This window comes from Schistocerca gregaria, chromosome 10 (assembly GCF_023897955.1).
Source record: "Schistocerca gregaria isolate iqSchGreg1 chromosome 10, iqSchGreg1.2, whole genome shotgun sequence".
In the NCBI taxonomy this organism is placed as follows: Eukaryota; Metazoa; Arthropoda; class Insecta; order Orthoptera; family Acrididae; genus Schistocerca; species Schistocerca gregaria.
Window position 1 is genome coordinate 14,668,934 of NC_064929.1, and position 23,923 is coordinate 14,692,856.

Below are 23,923 nucleotides of genomic sequence, written 5' to 3' on the forward strand. Positions count from 1 at the left end.
CTGTTGCATTCATCCCGATGAAATTTCTGTGTTTCATCAACACTCTGATAGTCCACAGACTACAGACTGCCACCAGATGTGCATCGGAAACTACTACAGGTCTTCCAGGGAACGATCAAAGCGTAGACTGTTTGAGACATTACTCCCGTGGAGGAAAGTGCGCATGGTGACTGTTGTATTCAATTCCGATGCAATTTCTGTGTTTTATCGTCACTCTGATAGTCCACAGATTAAGGAATGCCAGCAGATGTGCATCGGAAACCACTACTGGTCTTCCAGGTAACGATCAAAGCGTAGACTGTTTGAGACATTACTCCCGTGGAGGAGAGTGCGCATGGTGACTGCTGTATTCAATCCCGATGCAATCTCTGTGTTTCATCAACACTCTGATAGTCCACAGATTACAGAATGCCACCAGATGTGCATCGGAAACTACTATTGGTCTTCCAGGGAACGATCAAACCGTAGACTGTTTGAGAAATTACTCCCGTGGAGGTAAGTGCGCATGGTGACTGTTGTATTCAATTCCGATGCAATTTCTGTGTTTCATCGACACTCTGATAGTCCACAGATTAAAGAATGCCACCAGACGTGCATCGGAAACTACTACTGGTCTTCCAGGGAACGATCAAAGCGTAGACCGTTTGGGACCTTACTCCCGTGGAGGAAAGTGCGCATGGTGACTGTTGTATACAATTCCGATGCAATTTTTGTGTTTCATCAACACTCTGATAGTCCACTGATTACAGAATGCCACCAGACGTGCATCGGAAACTACTACTGGTCTTCCAGGGAACGATCAAATCGTAGTCTGTTGGAGACGTTATTCCCCTGGAGGAAAGTGCGCATGGTGACTGTTGTATTCAATCCCGATGCTATTTCTGTGTTTCATCAACACTCTGATAGTCCACAGATTACAGAATGCCACCATATGTGCATCGGAAACTACTACTGGTCTTCCAGGAAACGATCAAATCGTAGACTGTTTGAGTTATTACTCCCGTTTAGGAAAGTGCGCATGGTGACTGTTGTATTCAATCCCGATGCAATTTCTGTGTTCCATCAACACTCTGATAGTCCACAGATTACAGAATGCCTCCAGATGAGCATCGGAAACTACTTCCGGTCTTCCAGGGAACGATCAAAGCGTAGCCTGTTTGAGACATACCTCCCGTGGGGGAAAGTGCGCATGGTGACTGTTTTATTCAATCCCGATGCAATTTCTGTGTTTCATCAACACTCTGATAGTCCACAGATTACAGAATGCCACCAGATGTGCATCGGAAACTACTACTGGTCTTCCAGGGAACGATCAAAGGGTGGACTGTTTCAGTCATTATTCCCACAGAGGAAAGTGCGCATTGTTGTATTCAATCCCGATGCAATTTCTATGTTTCATCAACACTCTGATAGTCCACAGATTAAGGAATGCCACCAGATGTGCAACGGAAACTACTACTGGTCTTCCAGGGAACGATCAAAGCGTAGACTGTTTGAGAAATTACTCCGGTGGAGGAAAGTGCGCATGGTGAATGCTGTATTCAATCCCGATGCAATCTCTGTGTTTCATCAACACTCTGATAGACCACAGATTAAGGAATGCCACCAGATGTGCATCGGAAACTACTACTGGTCTTCCAGGGAACGATCAAAGCGTAGACTGTATGAGACACTACTCCCGTGGAGGAGAGTGCGCATGGTGACTGCTGTATTCAATCCCGATGCAATCTCTGTGTTTCGTCAACACTCTGATAGTCCACAGATTACAGAATGCCTCCAGATGTGCATCGGAAACTACTACTGGTCTTCCAGGGAACGATCAAACCGTAGACTGTATGAGACATTACTCCCGTTCAGGAAAGTGCGCATGGTGACTGTTGTATTCATCCCGATGAAATTTCTGTGTTTCATCAACACTCTGATAGTCCACAGACTACAGACTGCCACCAGATGTGCATCGGAAACTACTACAGGTCTTCCAGGGATCGATCAAAGCGTAGACTGTTTGAGACATTACTCCCGTGGAGGAAAGTGCGCATGGTGACTGTTGTATTCAATTCCGATGCAATTTCTGTGTTTTATCGTCACTCTGATAGTCCACAGATTAAGGAATGCCAGCAGATGTGCATCGGAAACCACTACTGGTCTTCCAGGTAACGATCAAAGCGTAGACTGTTTGAGACATTACTCCCGTGGAGGAGAGTGGGCATGGTGACTGCTGTATTCAATCCCGATGCAATCTCTGTGTTTCATCAACACTCTGATAGTCCACAGATTACAGAATGCCACCAGATGTGCATCGGAAACTACTATTGGTCTTCCAGGGAACGATCAAACCGTAGACTGTTTGAGAAATTACTCCCGTGGAGGTAAGTGCGCATGGTGACTGTTGTATTCAATTCCGATGCAATTTCTGTGTTTCATCGACACTCTGATAGTCCACAGATTAAAGAATGCCACCAGACGTGCATCGGAAACTACTACTGGTCTTCCAGGGAACGATCAAAGCTTAGACCGTTTGGGACCTTACTCCCGTGGAGGAAAGTGCGCATGGTGACTGTTGTATACAATTCCGATGCAATTTTTGTGTTTCATCAACACTCTGATAGTCCACTGATTACAGAATGCCACCAGACGTGCATCGGAAACTACTACTGGTCTTCCAGGGAACGATCAAATCGTAGTCTGTTGGAGACGTTATTCCCCTGGAGGAAAGTGCGCATGGTGACTGTTGTATTCAATCCCGATGCTATATCTGTGTTTCATCAACACTCTGATAGTCCACAGATTACAGAATGCCACCATATGTGCATCGGAAACTACTACTGGTCTTCCAGGAAACGATCAAATCGTAGACTGTTTGAGTTATTACTCCCGTTTAGGAAAGTGCGCATGGTGACTGTTGTATTCAATCCCGATGCAATTTCTGTGTTCCATCAACACTCTGATAGTCCACAGATTACAGAATGCCTCCAGATGAGCATCGGAAACTACTTCCGGTCTTCCAGGGAACGATCAAAGCATAGCCTGTTTGAGACATACATCCCGTGGGGGAAAGTGCGCATGGTGACTGTTTTATTCAATCCCGATGCAATTTCTGTGTTTCATCAACACTCTGATAGTCCACAGATTACAGAATGCCACCAGATGTGCATCGGAAACTACTACTGGTCTTCCAGGGAACGATCAAAGGGTGGACTGTTTCAGTCATTATTCCCACAGAGGAAAGTGCGCATTGTTGTATTCAATCCCGATGCAATTTCTATGTTTCATCAACACTCTGATAGTCCACAGATTAAGGAATGCCACCAGATGTGCAACGGAAACTACTACTGGTCTTCCAGGGAACGATCAAAGCGTAGACTGTTTGAGAAATTACTCCGGTGGAGGAAAGTGCGCATGGTGACTGCTGTATTCAATCCCGATGCAATCTCTGTGTTTCATCAACACTCTGATAGACCACAGATTAAGGAATGCCACCAGATGTGCATCGGAAACTACTACTGGTCTTCCAGGGAACGATCAAAGCGTAGACTGTATGAGACACTACTCCCGTGGAGGAGAGTGCGCATGGTGACTGCTGTATTCAATCCCGATGCAATCTCTGTGTTTCGTCAACACTCTGATAGTCCACAGATTACAGAATGCCTCCAGATGTGCATCGGAAACTACTACTGGTCTTCCAGGGAACGATCAAACCGTAGACTGTATGAGACATTACTCCCGTTCAGGAAAGTGCGCATGGTGACTGTTGTATTCATCCCGATGAAATTTCTGTGTTTCATCAACACTCTGATAGCCAAAGACTACAGACTGCCACCAGATGTGCATCGGAAACTACTACAGGTCTTCCAGGGATCGATCAAAGCGTAGACTGTTTGAGACATTACTCCCGTGGAGGAAAGTGCGCATGGTGACTGTTGTATTCAATTCCGATGCAATTTCTGTGTTTTATCGTCACTCTGATAGTCCACAGATTAAGGAATGCGAGCAGATGTGCATCGGAAACCACTACTGGTCTTCCAGGTAACGATCAAAGCGTAGACTGTTTGAGACATTACTCCCGTGGAGGAGAGTGCGCATGGTGACTGCTGTATTCAATCCCGATGCAATCTCTGTGTTTCATCAACACTCTGATAGTCCACAGATTACAGAATGCCACCAGATGTGCATCGGAAACTACTATTGGTCTTCCAGGGAACGATCAAACCGTAGACTGTTTGAGAAATTACTCCCGTGGAGGTAAGTGCGCATGGTGACTGTTGTATTCAATTCCGATGCAATTTCTGTGTTTCATCGACACTCTGATAGTCCACAGATTAAAGAATGCCACCAGACGTGCATCGGAAACTACTACTGGTCTTCCAGGGAACGATCAAAGCGTAGACCGTTTGGGACCTTACTCCCGTGGAGGAAAGTGCGCATGGTGACTGTTGTATTCAATTCCGATGCAATTTTTGTGTTTCATCAACACTCTGATAGTCCACTGATTACAGAATGCCACCAGATGTGCATCGGAAACTACTACTGGTCTTCCAGGGAACGATCAAATCGTAGTCTGTTGGAGACAATATTCCCCTGGAGGAAAGTGCGCATTGTGACTGTTGTATTCAATCCCGATGCAATTTCTGTGTTTCATCAACACTCTGATAGTCCACAGGTTACAGAATTCCACCATATGTGCATCGTAAACTACTACTGGTCTTCCAGGAAACGATCAAACCGTAGACTGTTTGAGACATTACTCCCGTTTAGGAAAGTGCGCATGGTGACTGTTGTATTCAATCCCGATGCAATTTCTATGTTTCATCAACACTCTGATAGTCCACAGATTACAGAATGCCTCCAGATGTGCATTGGAAACTACCACTGGTCTTCCAGGGAATGATCAAAGCGTACACTGTTTGAGACATTTCTAACATAGAGGAAAGTGCGCATGGTGACTGTTTTATTCAATCCCGATGCAATTTATGTGTTTCATCAACACTCTGATAGTCCACAGATTAAGGAATGCCACCAGATGTGCATCGGAAACTACTACTGGTCTTCCAGGTAAGGATCAAAGCGTAGACTGTATGAGACACTACTCCCGTGGAGAAGAGTGCGCAGGTTGACTGCTGTATTCAATCCCGATGCAATCTCTGTGTTTCATCAACACTCTGATAGTCCACAGATTACAGAATGCCTCCAGATGTGCATCGGAAACTACTACTGGTCTTCCAGGGAACGATCAAACCGTAGACTGTATGAGACATTACTCCCGTTCAGGAAAGTGCCCAAGGTGACTGTTGTAATCATCCCGATGAAATTTCTGTGTTTCATCAACACTCTGATAGTCCACAGACTACAGAATGCCACCAGATGTGCATCGGAAACCACTACAGGTCTTCCAGGGAACGATCAAAGCGTAGACTGTTTGAGACATTACTCCCGTGGAGGAAAGTGCGCATAGTGACTGTTGTATTCAATCCCGATGCAATTTCTGTCTTTCATCAACACTCTGATAGTCAACAGATTACAGAATGCCACCAGATGTGCATCGGAAACTACTACTGGTCTTCCAGGCAACGATGAAAGCGTAGACAGTTTGAGACATACCTCCCGTGGAGGAAAGTGCGCATGGTGACTGTTTTATTCAATCCCGATGCAATTTCTGTGTTTCATCAACACTCTGATACTCCACACATTACAGAATGCGACCAGATGTGCATCGGAAACTACTACTGGTCTTCCAGAAAACGATCAAAGGGTGGACTGTTTCAGTCATTACTCCCATGGAGGAAAGTGCGCATGGTGACTGCTGTATTCAATCCTGATGCAATCTCTGTGTTTCATCAGCACTCTGATAGTCCACAGATTACAGAATGCCACCAGATGTGCATCGGAAACTACTATTGGTCTTCCAGGGAACGATCAAGCCATAGACTGTTTGAGACATTACTCCCGTGGAGGAAAGTGCGCATGGTGACTGTTGTATTCAATTCCGATGCAATTTCTGTGTTTCATCAACCCTCTGATAGTCCACAGATTAAAGAATGCCACCAGACGTGCATCGGACACTACTACTGGTCTTCCAGGGAACGATCAAAGCGTAGACCGTTTGGGACCTTACTCCCGTGGAGGAAAGTGCGCATGTTGACTGTTGTATTCAATTCCGATGCAATTTTTGTGTTTCATCAACACTCTGATAGTCCACTGAATACAGAATGCCACCAGATGTGCATCGGAAACTACTACTGGTCTTCCAGGGAACGATCAAATCGTAGTCTGTTGGAGACGTTACTCCCCTGGAGGAAAGTGCGCATGGTGACTGTTGTATTCAATCCCGATGCAATTTCTGTGTTTCATCAACACTCTGATAGTCCACAGATTACAGAATGCCACCATATGTGCATCGGAAACTACTACTGGTCTTCCAATAAACGATGAAATCGTAGACTGTTTGAGATATTACTCCGGTGGAGGAAAGTGCGCATGGTGACTGCTGTATTCAATCCCGATCCAATCTCTGTATTTCATCAACACTCTGATAGTCCACAGACTACAGAATGCCACCACATGTGCATTGGATACTACCAATGGTCTTCCAGGGAACGATCAAAGCGTAGACTGTTTGAGACATTACTAACATGGAAGCAAGTGCGCATGGTGACTGTTGTATTCAATCCCGATGCAATTTCTGTGTTTCATCAACACTCTGATAGTACACAGATTACAGAATGCCTCCAGATGTGCATCGGAAAATACTACTGGTCTTCCAGGGAACGATCAAACCGTAAACCCTTTGAGACATTACTCCCTTGGAGGAAGGTGCGTATGGTGACTGTTGTATTCAATCCCTATGCAATTTCTGTGTTTCATCAACACTCTGATACTCCACAGATTACAGAATGTCTCCAGATGTGCATCGGAAACTACTACTGGGCTTCCTGGGAACGATCTAAGCGTAGACTATTTGAGACATTACTCCCATGGAGGAAAGTGCGCGTGGTTACTGTTGTATTCAATCCGGATACAATTTCTGTGTTTCATCAACACTCTGATGGTCCACAGATTAAGGAATGCCACCAGATGTGCATCGGAAACTACTACTGGTCTTCCAGGGAAAGATCAAAGCGTAGACTGTTTGAGACATTACTCCGGTGGAGGAAAGTGCGCATGGTGACTGCTGTATTCAATCCCGATGCAATCTCTGTGTTTCATCAACACTCTGATAGTCCACAGATTAAGGAATGCCACCAGATGTGCATCGAAAACTACTACTGGTCTTCCAGGGAACGAGCAAAGCGTAGACTGTTTGAGACATTACTCCCGTGAGGGAAAGTGCGCATAGTGACTGTTGTATTCAATCCCGATGCAATTTCTGTGTTTCATCAACACTCTGATCGTCCACAGACTACAGAATGCCACCACATGTGCATCGGAAACTACTACTGGTCTTCCAGGAAACGATCAAATCGTAGACTGTTTGAGTTATTACTCCCGTTTAGGAAAGTGCGCATGGTGACTGTTGTATTCAATCCCGATGCAATTTCTGTGTTCCATCAACACTCTGATAGTCCACAGATTACAGAATGCCTCCAGATGAGCATCGGAAACTACTTCCGGTCTTCCAGGGAACGATCAAAGCGTAGCCTGTTTGAGACATACCTCCCGTGGGGGAAAGTGCGCATGGTGACTGTTTTATTCAATCCCGATGCAATTTCTGTGTTTCATCAACACTCTGATAGTCCACAGATTACAGAATGCCACCAGATGTGCATCGGAAACTACTACTGGTCTTCCAGGGAACGATCAAAGGGTGGACTGTTTCAGTCATTATTCCCACAGAGGAAAGTGCGCATTGTTGTATTCAATCCCGATGCAATTTCTATGTTTCATCAACACTCTGATAGTCCACAGATTAAGGAATGCCACCAGATGTGCAACGGAAACTACTACTGGTCTTCCAGGGAACGATCAAAGCGTAGACTGTTTGAGAAATTACTCCGGTGGAGGAAAGTGCGCATGGTGACTGTGGTATTCAATCCCGATGCAATCTCTGTGTTTCATCAACACTCTGATAGACCACAGATTAAGGAATGCCACCAGATGTGCATCGGAAACTACTTTTGGTCTTCCAGGGAACGATCAAAGCGTAGACTGTATGAGACACTACTCCCGTGGAGGAGAGTGCGCATGGTGACTGCTGTATTCAATCCCGATGCAATCTCTGTGTTTCGTCAACACTCTGATAGTCCACAGATTACAGAATGCCTCCAGATGTGCATCGGAAACTACTACTGGTCTTCCAGGGAACGATCAAACCGTAGACTGTATGAGACATTACTCCCGTTCAGGAAAGTGCGCATGGTGACTGTTGTATTCATCCCGATGAAATTTCTGTGTTTCATCAACACTCTGATAGTCCACAGACTACAGACTGCCACCAGATGTGCATCGGAAACTACTACAGGTCTTCCAGGGATCGATCAAAGCGTAGACTGTTTGAGACATTACTCCCGTGGAGGAAAGTGCGCATGGTGACTGTTGTATTCAATTCCGATGCAATTTCTGTGTTTTATCGTCACTCTGATAGTCCACAGATTAAGGAATGCCAGCAGATGTGCATCGGAAACCACTACTGGTCTTCCAGGTAACGATCAAAGCGTAGACTGTTTGAGACATTACTCCCGTGGAGGAGAGTGCGCATGGTGACTGCTGTATTCAATTCCGATGCAATCTCTGTGTTTCATCAACACTCTGATAGTCCACAGATTACAGAATGCCACCAGATGTGCATCGGAAACTACTATTGGTCTTCCAGGGAACGATCAAACCGTAGACTGTTTGAGAAATTACTCCCGTGGAGGTAAGTGCGCATGGTGACTGTTGTATTCAATTCCGATGCAATTTCTGTGTTTCATCGACACTCTGATAGTCCACAGATTAAAGAATGCCACCAGACGTGCATCGGAAACTACTACTGGTCTTCCAGGGAACGATCAAAGCGTAGACCGTTTGGGACCTTACTCCCGTGGAGGAAAGTGCGCATGGTGACTGTTGTATTCAATTCCGATGCAATTTTTGTGTTTCATCAACACTCTGATAGTCCACTGATTACAGAATGCCACCAGATGTGCATCGGAAACTACTACTGGTCTTCCAGGGAACGATCAAATCGTAGTCTGTTGGAGACAATATTCCCCTGGAGGAAAGTGCGCATTGTGACTGTTGTATTCAATCCCGATGCAATTTCTGTGTTTCATCAACACTCTGATAGTCCACAGATTACAGAATTCCACCATATGTGCATCGTAAACTACTACTGGTCTTCCAGGAAACGATCAAACCGTAGACTGTTTGAGACATTACTCCCGTTTAGGAAAGTGCGCATGGTGACTGTTGTATTCAATCCCGATGCAATTTCTGTGTTTCATCAACACTCTGATAGTCCACAGATTACAGAATGCCACCAGATGTGCATCGGAAACTACTACTGGTCTTCCAGGGAACGATCAAAGGGTGGACTGTTTCAGTCATTATTCCCACAGAGGAAAGTGCGCATGGTGACTGTTGTATTCAATCCCGATGCAATTTCTATGTTTCATCAACACTCTGATAGTCCACAGATTACAGAATGCCTCCAGATGTGCATTGGAAACTACCACTGGTCTTCCAGGGAATGATCAAAGCGTACACTGTTTGAGACATTTCTAACATAGAGGAAAGTGCGCATGGTGACTGTTTTATTCAATCCCGATGCAATTTATGTGTTTCATCAACACTCTGATAGTCCACAGATTAAGGAATGCCACCAGATGTGCATCGGAAACTACTACTGGTCTTCCAGGGAAGGATCAAAGCGTAGACTGTATGAGACACTACTCCCGTGGAGGAGAGTGCGCATGGTGACTGCTGTATTCAATCCCGATGCAATCTCTGTGTTTCATCAACACTCTGATAGTCCACAGATTACAGAATGCCTCCAGATGTGCATCGGAAACTACTACTGGTCTTCCAGGGAACGATCAAACCGTAGACTGTATGAGACATTACTCCCGTTCAGGAAAGTGCCCAAGGTGACTGTTGTAATCATCCCGATGAAATTTCTGTGTTTCATCAACACTCTGATAGTCCACAGACTACAGAATGCCACCAGATGTGCATCGGAAACCACTACAGGTCTTCCAGGGAACGATCGAAGCGTAGACTGTTTGAGACATTACTCCCGTGGAGGAAAGTGCGCATAGTGACTGTTGTATTCAATCCCGATGCAATTTCTGTCTTTCATCAACACTCTGATAGTCAACAGATTACAGAATGCCACCAGATGTGCATCGGAAACTACTACTGGTCTTCCAGGCAACGATGAAAGCGTAGACTGTTTGAGACATACCTCCCGTGGAGGAAAGTGCGCATGGTGACTGTTTTATTCAATCCCGATGCAATTTCTGTGTTTCATCAACACTCTGATACTCCACAGATTACAGAATGCGACCAGATGTGCATCGGAAACTACTACTGGTCTTCCAGAGAACGATCAAAGGGTGGACTGTTTCAGTCATTTCTCCCATGGAGGAAAGTGCGCATGGTGACTGCTGTATTCAATCCTGATGCAATCTCTGTGTTTCATCAGCACTCTGATAGTCCACAGATTACAGAATGCCACCAGATGTGCATCGGAAACTACTATTGGTCTTCCAGGGAACGATCAAACCATAGACTGTTTGAGACATTACTCCCGTGGAGGAAAGTGCGCATGGTGACTGTTGTATTCAATTCCGATGCAATTTCTGTGTTTCATCAACCCTCTGATAGTCCACAGATTAAAGAATGCCACCAGACGTGCATCGGACACTACTACTGGTCTTCCAGGGAACGATCAAAGCGTAGACCGTTTGGGACCTTACTCCCGTGGAGGAAAGTGCGCATGTTGACTGTTGTATTCAATTCCGATGCAATTTTTGTGTTTCATCAACACTCTGATAGTCCACTGAATACAGAATGCCACCAGATGTGCATCGGAAACTACTACTGGTCTTCCAGGGAACGATCAAATCGTAGTCTGTTGGAGACGTTACTCCCCTGGAGGAAAGTGCGCATGGTGACTGTTGTATTCAATCCCGATGCAATTTCTGTGTTTCATCAACACTCTGATAGTCCACAGATTACAGAATGCCACCATATGTGCATCGGAAACTACTACTGGTCTTCCAATAAACGATGAAATCGTAGACTGTTTGAGATATTACTCCGGTGGAGGAAAGTGCGCATGGTGACTGCTGTATTCAATCCCGATCCAATCTCTGTGTTTCATCAACACTCTGATAGTCCACAGATTACAGAATGCCTCCAGATGTGCATCGGAAACTACTACTGGTCTTCCAGGGAACGATCAAACCGTCGATTGTTTCAGACATTACTCCCGTTCAGGAAAGTGCGCATGGTGACTGTTGTATTCATCCCGATGAAATTTCTGTGTTTCATCAACACTCTGATAGTCCACAGACTACAGAATGCCACCACATGTGCATTGGATACTACCAATGGTCTTCCAGGGAACGATCAAAGCGTAGACTGTTTGAGACATTACTAACATGGAAGCAAGTGCGCATGGTGACTGTTGTATTCAATCCCGATGCAATTTCTGTGTTTCATCAACACTCTGATAGTACACAGATTACAGAATGCCTCCAGATGTGCATCGGAAACTACTACTGGTCTTCCAGGGAACGATCAAACCGTAAACTCTTTGAGACATTACTCCCTTGGAGGAAGGTGCGTATGGTGACTGTTGTATTCAATGCCTATGCAATTTCTGTGTTTCATCAACACTCTGATACTCCACAGATTACAGAATGTCTCCAGATGTGCATCGGAAACTACTACTGGGCTTCCTGGGAACGATCTAAGCGTAGACTATTTGAGACATTACTCCCATGGAGGAAAGTGCGCGTGGTTACTGTTGTATTCAATCCGGATACAATTTCTGTGTTTCATCAACACTCTGATGGTCCACAGATTAAGGAATGCCACCAGATGTGCATCGGAAACTACTACTGGTCTTCCAGGGAACGATCAAAGCGTAGACTGTTTGAGACATTACTCCGGTGGAGGAAAGTGCGCATGGTGACTGCTGTATTCAATCCCGATGCAATCTCTGTGTTTCATCAACACTCTGATAGTCCACAGATTAAGGAATGCCACCAGATATGCATCGAAAACTACTACTGGTCTTCCAGGGAACGAGCAAAGCGTAGACTGTTTGAGACATTACTCCCGTGAGGGAAAGTGCGCATAGTGACTGTTGTATTCAATCCCGATGCAATTTCTGTGTTTCATCAACACTCTGATCGTCCACAGACTACAGAATGCCACCACATGTGCATCGGAAACTACTACAGGTCTTCCAGGGAACGAGCAAAGCGTAGACTGTTTGAGACATTATTCCCGTGAGGGAAAGTGCGCATAGTGACTGTTGTATTCAATCCCGATGCAATTTCTGTGTTTCATCAACACTCTGATAGTCAAAAGATTACAGAATGCCACCAGATGTGCATCGGAAACTACTACTGGTCTTCCAGGTAACGATCAAAGCGTAGACTGTTTGAGACATACCTCCCGTGGAGGAAAGTGCGCATGGTGACTGTTTTATTCAATCCCGATGCAATTCCTGTGTTTCATCAACACTCTGATAGTCCACAGATTACAGAATGCCACCAGATGTGCATCGGAAACTACTACTGGTCTTCCAGAAAACGATCAAACGGTGGACTGTTTCAGTCAATTCTCCCATGGAGGAACGTGCGCATGGTGACTGTTGTATTGAATCCCGATGCAATTTTTGTGTTTCATCAACACTTTGATAGTCCACAGATTACAGAATGCCTCCAGATGTGCATTGGATACTACCAATGGTCTTCCAGGGAACTATCAAAGCGTAGACTGTTTGAGACATTACTAACATGGAAGCAAGTGCGCATGGTGACTGTTGTATTCAATCCCGATGCAATTTCTGTGTTTCATCAACACTCTGATAGTACACAGATTACAGAATGCCTCCAGATGTGCATCGCAAACTACTACTGGTCTTCCAGGGAACGATGAAACCGTAAACTCTTTGAGACACTACTCCCTTGGAGGAAGGTGCGTATGGTGACTGTTGTATTCAATGCCTATGCAATTTCTGTGTTTCATCAACACTCTGATACTCCACAGATTACAGAATGTCTCCAGATGTGCATCGGAAACTACTACTGGGCTTCCTGGGAACGATCTAAGCGTAGACTATTTGAGACATTACTTCCATGGAGGAAAGTCCGCATGGTTACTGTTGTATTCAATCCGGATACAATTTCTGTGTTTCATCAACACCCTGATGGTCCACAGATTAAGGAATGCCACCAGATGTGCATCGGAAACTACTACTAGTCTTCCAGGGAACGATCAAAGCATAGACTGTTTGAGACAACACTCCCGTGGAGGAAAGTGCGCATGGTGACTGCTGAATTCAATCCCGATGCAATCTCTGTGTTTCATCAACACTCTGATAGTCCACAGATTACAGAATGACACCATATGTGCATCGGAAACTACTACTGGTCTTCCAGGAAACAATCAAATCGTAGACTGTTTGAGATATTACTCCCGTTTAGGAAAGTGCGCGTTGTGACTGTTGTATTCAATCCCGATGCAATTTCTGTGTTCCATCAACACATTGATAGTCCACAGATTACAGAATGCCTCCAGATGAGCATCGGAAACTACTTCTGGTCTTCCAGGGAACGATGAAAGCGTAGACTGTTTGAGACATACCTCCCGTGGAGGAAAGTGCGCATGGTGACTGTTTTATTCAATCCTGATGCAATTTCTGTGTCTCATCAACACTCTGATAGTCCACAGATTACAAAATGCCACCAGATGTGCATCGGAAACTACTACTGGTCTTCCAGGGAACGATCAAATCGTAGTCTGTTGGAGACGTTACTCCCCTGGAGGAAAGTGCGCATGGTGACTGTTGTATTCAATCCCGATGCAATTTCTGTGTTTCATCAACACTCTGATAGTCCACAGATTACAGAATGCCACCATATGTGCATCGGAAACTACTACTGGTCTTCCAGGAAACGATCAAATCGTACACTGTTTGAGATATTACTCCCGTTCAGAAAAGTGCGCATGGTGACTGTTGTATTCAATCCCGATGCAATTTCTGTGTTCCATCAACACTCTGATAGTCCACAGATTACAGAATGCCTCCAGATGAGCATGGGAAACTACTTCTGGTCTTCCAGGGAACGATCAAAGCGTAGACTGTTTGAGACATTCCTCCCGTGGAGGAAAGTGCGCATGGTGACTGTTTTATTCAATCCCGATGCAATTTCTGTGCTTCATCAACACTCTGATAGTCCACAGATTACAGAATGCCACCAGATGTGCATCGGAAACTACTACTGGTCTTCCAGGGAACGATCAAAGGGTGGACTGTTTCAGTCATTATTCCCACAGAGGAAAGTGCGCATGGTGACTGTTGTATTCAATCCCGATGCAATTTCTGTGTTTCATCAACACTCTGATAGTCCACAGATTACAGAATGCCTCCAGATGTGCATTGGAAACTACCACTGGTCTTCCAGGGAATGATCAAAGCGTAGACTGTTTGAGACATTACTAAGATGGAGGAAAGTGCGCATGGTGACTGTTTTATTCAATCCCGATGCAATTTCTGTGTTTCATCAACACTCTGATAGTCCACAGATTAAGGAATGCCACCAGATGTGCATCGGAAACTACTACTGGTCTTCCAGGGAACGATCAAAGCGTAGACTGTTTGAGACATTACTCCGGTGGAGGGAAGTGCGCATGGTGACTGCTGTATTCTATCCCGATGCAATCTCTCTGTTTCATCAACACTCTGATAGTCCACAGATTACAGAATGCCACCAGATGTGCATCGGAAACTACTACTGGTCTTCCAGGGAACGATCAAACCGTAGACTGTTTGAGACATTACTCCCGTTCAGGAAAGTGCGCATGGTGACTGCTGTATTCAATCCCGATGCAATGTCTGTGTTTCATCAACACTCTGATAGTCCACAGATTACAGAATGCCTCCAGATGTGCATCGGACACTACTACTGGTCTTCCAGGGAACGATCAAACCGTAGACTGTTTGAGACATTACTCCCGTTCAGGAAAGTGCGCATGGTGACTGTTGTACTCATCCCGATGAAATTTCTGTGTTTCATCAACACTCTGATAGTCCACAGACTACAGAATGCCATCAGATGTGCAATGGAAACTACTACAGGTCTTCCAGGGAACGATCCAAGCGTAGACTGTTTGAGACATTACTCCCGTGGAGGAAAGTGCGCATAGTGACTGTTGTATTCAATCCCGATGCAATTTCTGTGTTTCATCAACTCTCTGATAGTCAACAGATTACAGAATGCCACCAGATGTGCATCGGAAACTACTACTGGTCTTCCAGGGAACGATCAAAGCGTAGACTGTTAGAGACATACCTCCCGTGGAGGAAAGTGCGCATGTTGACTGTTTTATTCAATCCCGAAGCAATTTCTGTGTTTCATCAATAGTCTGATAGTCCACAGATTACAGAATGCCACCAGATGTGCATCGGAAACTACTACTGGTCTTCCAGAAAACGATCAAAGGGTGGACTGTTTCAGTCATTACTCCCATGGAGGAACGTGCGCATGGTGACTGTTGTATTCAATCCCGATGCAGTTTTTGTGTTTCATCAACACTTTGATTGTCCACAGATTACAGAATGCCTCCAGATGTGCATTGGATACTACCAATGGTCTGCCAGGGAACGATCAAAGCGTAGACTGTTTGAGACATTACTAACATGGAAGCAAGTGCGCATGGTGACTGTTGTATTCAATCCCGATGCAATTTCTGTGTTTCATCAACACTCTGATAGTACACAGATTACAGAATGCCTCCAGATGTGCATCGGAAACTACTACTGGTCTTCCAGGGAACGATCAAAGCGCAAACTCTTTGAGACATTACACCCATGGAGGAAGGTGCGTATGGTGTCTGTTGTATTCAATCCCTATGCAATTTCTGTGTTTCATCAACACTCTGATACTCCACAGATTACAGAGTGTCTCCAGATGTGCATCGGAAACTACTACTGGGCTTCCTGGGAACGATCTAAGCGTAGACTATTTGAGACATTACTCCCATGGAGGAAAGTGCGCATGGTTACTGTTGTATTCAATCCGGATACAATTTCTGTGTTTCATCAACACTCTGATGGTCCACAGATTAAGGAAGGCCACCAGATGTGCATCGGAAACTACTACTGGTCTTCCAGGGAACGATCAAACCGTAGACTGTTTGAGACATTACTCCCGTTCAGGAAAGTGTGCATGGTGACTGTTGTATTCATCCCGATGAAATTTCTGTGTTTCATCAACACTCTGATAGTCCACAGACTACAGAATGCCACCAGATGTGCATCGGAAACTACTTCTGGTCTTCCAGGGAACGATCAAAGCGTAGACTGTTTGAGACATTACTCCCGTTTAGGAAAGTGCGTATAGTGACTGTTGTATTCAATCCCGATGCAATTTCTGTATTTCATCAACACTCTGATAGTCAACAGATTACAGAATGCCACCAGATGTGCATCGGAAACTACTACTGGTCTTCCAGGTAACGATCAAAGCGTAGACTGTTTGAGACATACCTCCCGTGGAGGAAAGTGCGCATGGTGACTGTTTTATTCAATCCCGATGTAATTTCTGTGTTTCATCAACACTCTGATAGTCCACAGATTACTGAATGCATCCAGATGTGCATCGGAAACTACTACTGGTCTTCCAGAAAACGATCAAAGTGTGGACTGTTTAAGTCATTACTCCCACTGAAGAAAGTGCGCATGGTGACTGTTGTATTCAATCCCGATGAAATTTCTGTGTTTCATCAACACTCTGATACTCCACAGATTACAGAATGCCTCCAGATGTGCATCGGAAACTACTACTGGTCTTCCTGGGAACGTCCAAGCGTAGACTGTTAGAGACATTACTCCCATGGAGGAAAGTGCGCATAGTGACTGTTGTATTCAATCCAGATGCAATTTCTGTGTTTCATCAACACTCAGTTAGTCCACAGATTTCAGAATGCTTCCAGATGTGCATCGGAAACTACTACTGGTCTTCCAGGTAACGATCAAAGCGTAGACTGTTTGAGACATTACTCCCGTGGAGGAAAGTGCGCATGGTGACTGCTGTATTCAATCCCGATGCAATTTCTGTGTTTCATCAACACTCTGATTGTCCACAGATTACAGAATGCCAATAGATGTGCATCGGAAACTACTACTGGTCTTCCAGAAAACGATCAAAGGGTGGACTTTTTCAGTCATTAGTCCCACGGAGGAAACTGCGCATGGTGACTGTTGTATTCAATCCCGATGTAATTTCTGTGTTTCATCAACACTTTGATAGTCCACAGATTACAGAATGCCTCCAGATGTGCATCGGAAACTACTACTGGTCTTCCTGGGAACGTCCAAGCGTAGACTGTTAGAGACATTACTCCCATGGAGGAAAGTGCGCATCGATCAAAACTTAGACTGTTTGAGACATACTCCCGTGGAGGAAAGTGCGTATGGTGACTGTTGTATTCAATCCAGATGCAATTTCTGTGTTTCATCAACACTCTGATAGTCCACAGATTACAGAATGCCACCAGATGTGCTTCGGAAACTACTACTGGTCTTCCAGGGAACGATCAAATCGTAGACTGTTGGAGACGTTACTCCCGTGGAGGAAAGTGCGCATGATGACTGTTGTATTCAATCCCGATGCAATTTCTGTGTTTCATCAACACTCTGATAGTCCACAGATTACAGAATGCCACCATATGTGCATCAGAAACTACTACTGGTCTTGCAGGGAACGATCAAATCGTAGACTGTTTGAGACATTACTCCCCTGGAGGGAGTGCCCATGGTGACTGTTGTATTCAATCCCGATGCAATTTCTGTGTTCCTTCAACACTCTGATAGTCCACAGATTACAGAATGCCACAGGATGTGCATCGGAAACTACTACTGGTCTTCCAGGTAACGATCAAAGCGTAGACTGTTTGAGACATACCTCCCGTGGAGGAAAGTGCGCATGGTGACTGTTTTATTCAATCCCGATGCAATTTCTGTGTTTCATCAACACTCTGATAGTCCACAGATTACAGAATGCCACCAGATGTGCATCGGAAACTACTACTGATCTTCCAGAAAACGATCAAATTGTGGACTGTTTCAGTCATTACTCCCATGGAGGAACGTGCGCATGGTGACTGTTGTATTCAATCCCGATGCAATTTTTGTGTTTCATCAACACTTTGATAGTCCACAGATTACAGAATGCCTCCAGATGTGCATTGGATACTACCAATGGTCTTCCAGGGAACGATCAAAGCGTAGACTGTTTGAGACATTAGTAACATGGAAGCAAGTGCGCATGGTGACTGTTGTATTCAATCCCGATGCAATTTCTTTGTTTCATTAACACTCTGATACTCCACAGATTACAGAATGCCTCCAGATGTGCATCGGAAACTACTACTGGTCTTCCAGGGAACGATCAAACCGTAGACTGTTTGAGACATTACTCCCGTTCAGGGAAGTCCGCATGGTGGCTGTTGTATTCATCCCGATGAAATTTCTGTGTTTCATCAACACTCTGATAGTCCACAGACTACAGAATGCCACCAGATGTGCATCGGAAACTACTACAGGTCTTCCAGGGAACGATCAAAGCGTTGACTGTTTGAGACATACCTCCCGTGGAGGAAAGTGCGCATGGTGACTGTTGTATTCGATCCCGATGAAATTTCTGTGTTTCATCAACACTCTGATACTCCACAGATTACAGAATGCCTCCAGATGTGCATCGGAAACTACTACTGGTCTTCCTGGGAACGTCCAAGCGTAGACTGTTAGAGACATTACTCCCATGGAGGAAAGTGCGCGTAGTGACTGTTGTATTCAATCCAGATGCAATTTCTGTGTTTTATCAACACTCAGTTAGTCCACAGATTTCAGAATGCTTCCAGATGTGCATCGGAAACTACTACTGGTCTTCCAGGTAACGATCAAAGCGTAGACTGTTTGAGACATTACTCCCGTGGAGGAAAGTGCGCATGGTGACTGCTGTATTCAATCCCGATGCAATTTCTGTGTTTCATCAACACTCTGTCCACAGATTACAGAATGCCAATAGATGTGCATCGGAAACTACTACTGGTCTTCCAGAAAATGATCAAAGGGTGGACTTTTTCAGTCATTAGTCCCACGGAGGAAACTGCGCATGGTGACTGTTGTATTCAATCCCGATGTAATTTCTGTGTTTCATCAACACTTTGATAGTCCACAGATTACAGAATGCCTCCAGATGTGCATTGGAAACTACCACTGGTCTTCCAGGGAACGATCAAAGCGTAGACTGTTTGAGACATTACTAACATGGAGGAGAGTGGGCATGGTGACTGTTGTATTCAATCCCGATGCAATTTCTGTGTTTCATCAACACTCTGATAGTCCACAGATTACAGAATGCCTCCAGATGTGCATCGGAAACTACTACTGGTCTTCCTGGGAACGTCCAAGCGTAGACTGTTAGAGACATTACTCCCATGGAGGAAAGTGCGCATAGTGACTGTTGTATTCAATCCCGATGCAATTTCTGTGTTTCATCAACACTTAGTTAGTCCACAGATTTCAGAATGCCTCCAGATGTGCATCGGAAACCACTACTGGTCTTCCAGGTAACGATGAAAGCGTAGACTGTTTGAGACATTACTCCCGTGGAGGAAAGTGCGCATGTTGACTGTTGTATTTGATCCCGATGCAATCTCTGTGTGTCATCAACACTCTGATAGTCAACAGACTACGGAAAGCCACCAAATGTGCATCGGAAGCTACTAATGATCTTCCAGGGAACGATCAAACCGTAGACTGTTTGAGACATTACTCCCGTGGAGGAAAGTGCGCATGGTGACTGTTGTATTCAATTCCGATGCAATTTCTGTGATTCATCAACACTCTGATAGTCCACAGATTACAGAATGCCACCAGATGTGCATCGGAAACAACTACTCGTATTCCAGGGAACGATCAAATCGTAGACTGTTGGAGACGTTACTTCCGTGGAGCAATGTCGCATGGTGACTGTTGTATTCATCCCGATGCAATTTCTTTGTTTCAACAACACTCTGATAGACCACAGATTATAGAATGCCACCAGATGTGCATCGGGAATTACTAGTGGTCTTCCAGGGAACGATCAAAACTTAGACTGTTTGAGACATACTCCCGTGGAGGAAAGTGCATATGGTGACTGTTGTATTCAATCCAGATGCAATTTCTGTGTTTCATCAACACTCTGATAGTCCACAGATTACAGAATGCCACCAGATGTGCTTCGGAAACTACTACTGGTCTTCCAGGGAACGATCAAATCGTAGACTGTTGGAGACGTTACTCCCGTGGAGGAAAGTGCGCATGATGACTGTTGTATTCAATCCCGATGCAATTTCTGTGTTTCATCAACACTCTGATAGTCCACAGATTACAGAATGCCACCATATGTGCATCGGAAACTACTACTGGTCTTGCAGGGAACGATCAAATCGTAGACTGTTTGAGACATTACTCCACTGGAGTGAGTGCGCGTGGTGACTGTTGTATTCAATCCCGATGCAATTTCTGTGTTCCATCAATACTCTGATAGTCCACAGATTACAGAATGCCATAGGATGTGCATCTGAAAAAACTACTGGTCTTCCAGAAAACGATCAAATTGTGGACTGTTTCAGTCATTACTCCCATGGAGGAACGTGCGCATGGTGACTGTTGTATTCAATCCCGATGCAATTTTTGTGTTTCATCAACACTTTGATAGTCCACAGATTACAGAATGCCTCCAGATGTGCATTGGATACTACCAATGGGCTTCCAGGGAACGATCAAAGCGTAGACTGTTTGAGACATTAGTAACATGGAAGCAAGTGTGCATGGTGACTGTTGTATTCAATCCCGATGCAATTTCTGTGTTTCATTAACACTCTGATACTCCACAGATTACAGAATGCCTCCAGATGTGCATCGGAAACTACTACTGGTCTTCCAGGGAACGATCAAACCGTAGACTGTTTGAGACATTACTCCCGTTCAGGAAAGTCCGCATGGTGGCTGTTGTATTCATCCCGATGAAATTTCTGTGTTTCATCAACACTCTGATAGTCCACAGACTACAGAATGCCACCAGATGTGCATCGGAAACTACTACAGGTCTTCCAGGGAACGATCAAAGCGTTGACTGTTTGAGACATACCTCCCGTGGAGGAAAGTGCGCATGGTGACTGTTTTATTCAATCCCGATGCAATTTCTGTGTTTCATCAACACTCTGATAGTCCACAGATTACAGAATGCCACCAGATGTGCATCGGAAACTACTACTGGATTCCAGAAAACGATCAAAGGGTGGACTGTTTCAGTCATTACTCCCATGGAGGAACGTGCGCATGGTGACTGTTGTATTCAATCCCGATGCAATTTTTGTGTATCATCAACACTTTGATAGTCCACAGATTACAGAATGCCTCCAGATGTGCATAGGATACTACCAATGGTCTTCCAGGGAACGATCAAAGCGTAGACTGTTTGAGACATTACTAACATGGAAGCAAGTGCGCATGGTGACTGTTGTATTCAATCCCGATGCAATTTCTGTGTTTCATCAACACTCTGATAGTACACAGATTACAGAATGCCTCCAGATGTGCATCGGAAACTACTACTGGTCTTCCTGGGAACGATCAAAGCGTAAACTCTTTGAGACATTACTCCTTTGGAGGAAGGTGCGTATGGTTACTGTTGTATTCAATCCCTATGCAATTTCTGTGTTTCATCAACACTCTGATACTCCACAGATTACAGAATGTCTCCAGATGTGCATCGGAAACTACTACTGGGCTTCCTGGGAACAATCTAAGCGTAGACTATTTGAGACATTACTCCCATGGAGGGAAGTGCGCATGTTGACTGTTGTATTCGATCCCGATGCAATCTCTGTGTGTCATCAACACTCTGATAGTCAACAGACAACGGAAAGCCACCAAATGTGCATCGGAAACTACTAATGATCTTCCAGGGAACGATCAAACCGTAGACTGTTTGAGACATTACTCCCGTGGAGGAAAGTGCGCATGGTGACTGTTGTATTCAATTCCGATGCAATTTCTGTGATTCATCAACACTCTGATAGTCCACAGATTACAGAATGCCACCAGATGTGCATCGGAAACAACTACTCGTATTCCAGGGAACGATCAAATCGTAGACTGTTGGAGACGTTACTCCCGTGGAGCTATGTCGCATGGTGACTGTTGTATTTATCCCGATGCAATTTCTGTGTTTCATCAGCACTCTGATAGACCACAGATTATAGAATGCCACCAGATGTGCATCGGGAATTACTAGTGGTCTTCCAGGGAACGATCAAAACTTAGACTGTTTGAGACATACTCCCGTGGAGGAAAGTGCGTATGGTGACTGTTGTATTCAATCCAGATGCAATTTCTGTGTTTCATCAACACTCTGATAGTCCACAGATTACAGAATGCCACCAGATGTGCTTCGGAAACTACTACTGGTCTTCCAGGGAACGATCAAATCGTAGACTGTTGGAGACGTTACTCCCGTGGAGGAAAGTGCTCATGATGACTGTTGTATTCAATCCCGATGCAATTTCTGTGTTTCATCAACACTCTGATAGTCCACAGATTACAGAATGCCACCATATGTGCATCGGAAACTACTACTGGTCTTGCAGGGAACGATCAAATCGTAGACTGTTTGAGACATTACTCCCCTGGAGGGAGTGCGCATGGTGACTGTTGTATTCAATCCCGATGCAATTTCTGTGTTCCATCAACACTCTGATAGTCCACAGATTACAGAATGCCACAGGATGTGCATCGGAAACTACTACTGGTCTTCCAGGTAACGATCAAAGCGTAGACTGTTTGAGACATACCTCCCGTGGAGGAAAGTGCGCATGGTGACTGCTTTATTCAATCCCGATGCAATTTCTGTGTTTCATCAACACTCTGATAGTCCACAGATTATAGAATGCCACCAGATGTGCATCGGAAACTACTACAGATCTTCCAGAAAACGATCAAATTGTGGACTGTTTCAGTCATTACTCCCATGGAGGAACGTGCGCATGGTGACTGTTGTATTCAAACCAGATGCAATTTTTGTGTTTCATCAACACTTTGATAGTCCACAGATTACAGAATGCCTCCAGATGTGCATTGGATACTACCAATGGTCTTCCAGGGAACGATCAAAGCGTAGACTGTTTGAGACACTAGTAACATGGAAGCAAGTGCGCATGGTGACTGTTGTATTCAATCCCGATGCAATTTCTGTGTTTCATTAACACTCTGATACTCCACAGATTACAGAATGCCTCCAGATGTGCATCGGAAACTACTACTGGTCTTCCAGGGAACGATCAAAGCGTAGACTGTTTGAGACATTACTCCCGTTCAGATGGTGGCATTCTATAATCTGTGGTCTATCAGAGTGTTGTTGAAACAAAGAAATTGCATCGGGATGAATACAACAGTCACCATGCGACATTGCTCCACGGAAGTAACGTCTCCAACAGTCTACGATTTGATCGTTCCCTGGAATACGAGTAGTTGTTTCCGATGCACATCTGGTGGCATTCTGTAATCATCAGCACTCTGATAGACCACAGATTATAGAATGCCACCAGATGTGCATCGGGAATTACTAGTGGTCTTCCAGGGAACGATCAAAACTTAGACTGTTTGAGACATACTCCCGTGGAGGAAAGTGCGCATAGTGACTGTTGTATTCAATCC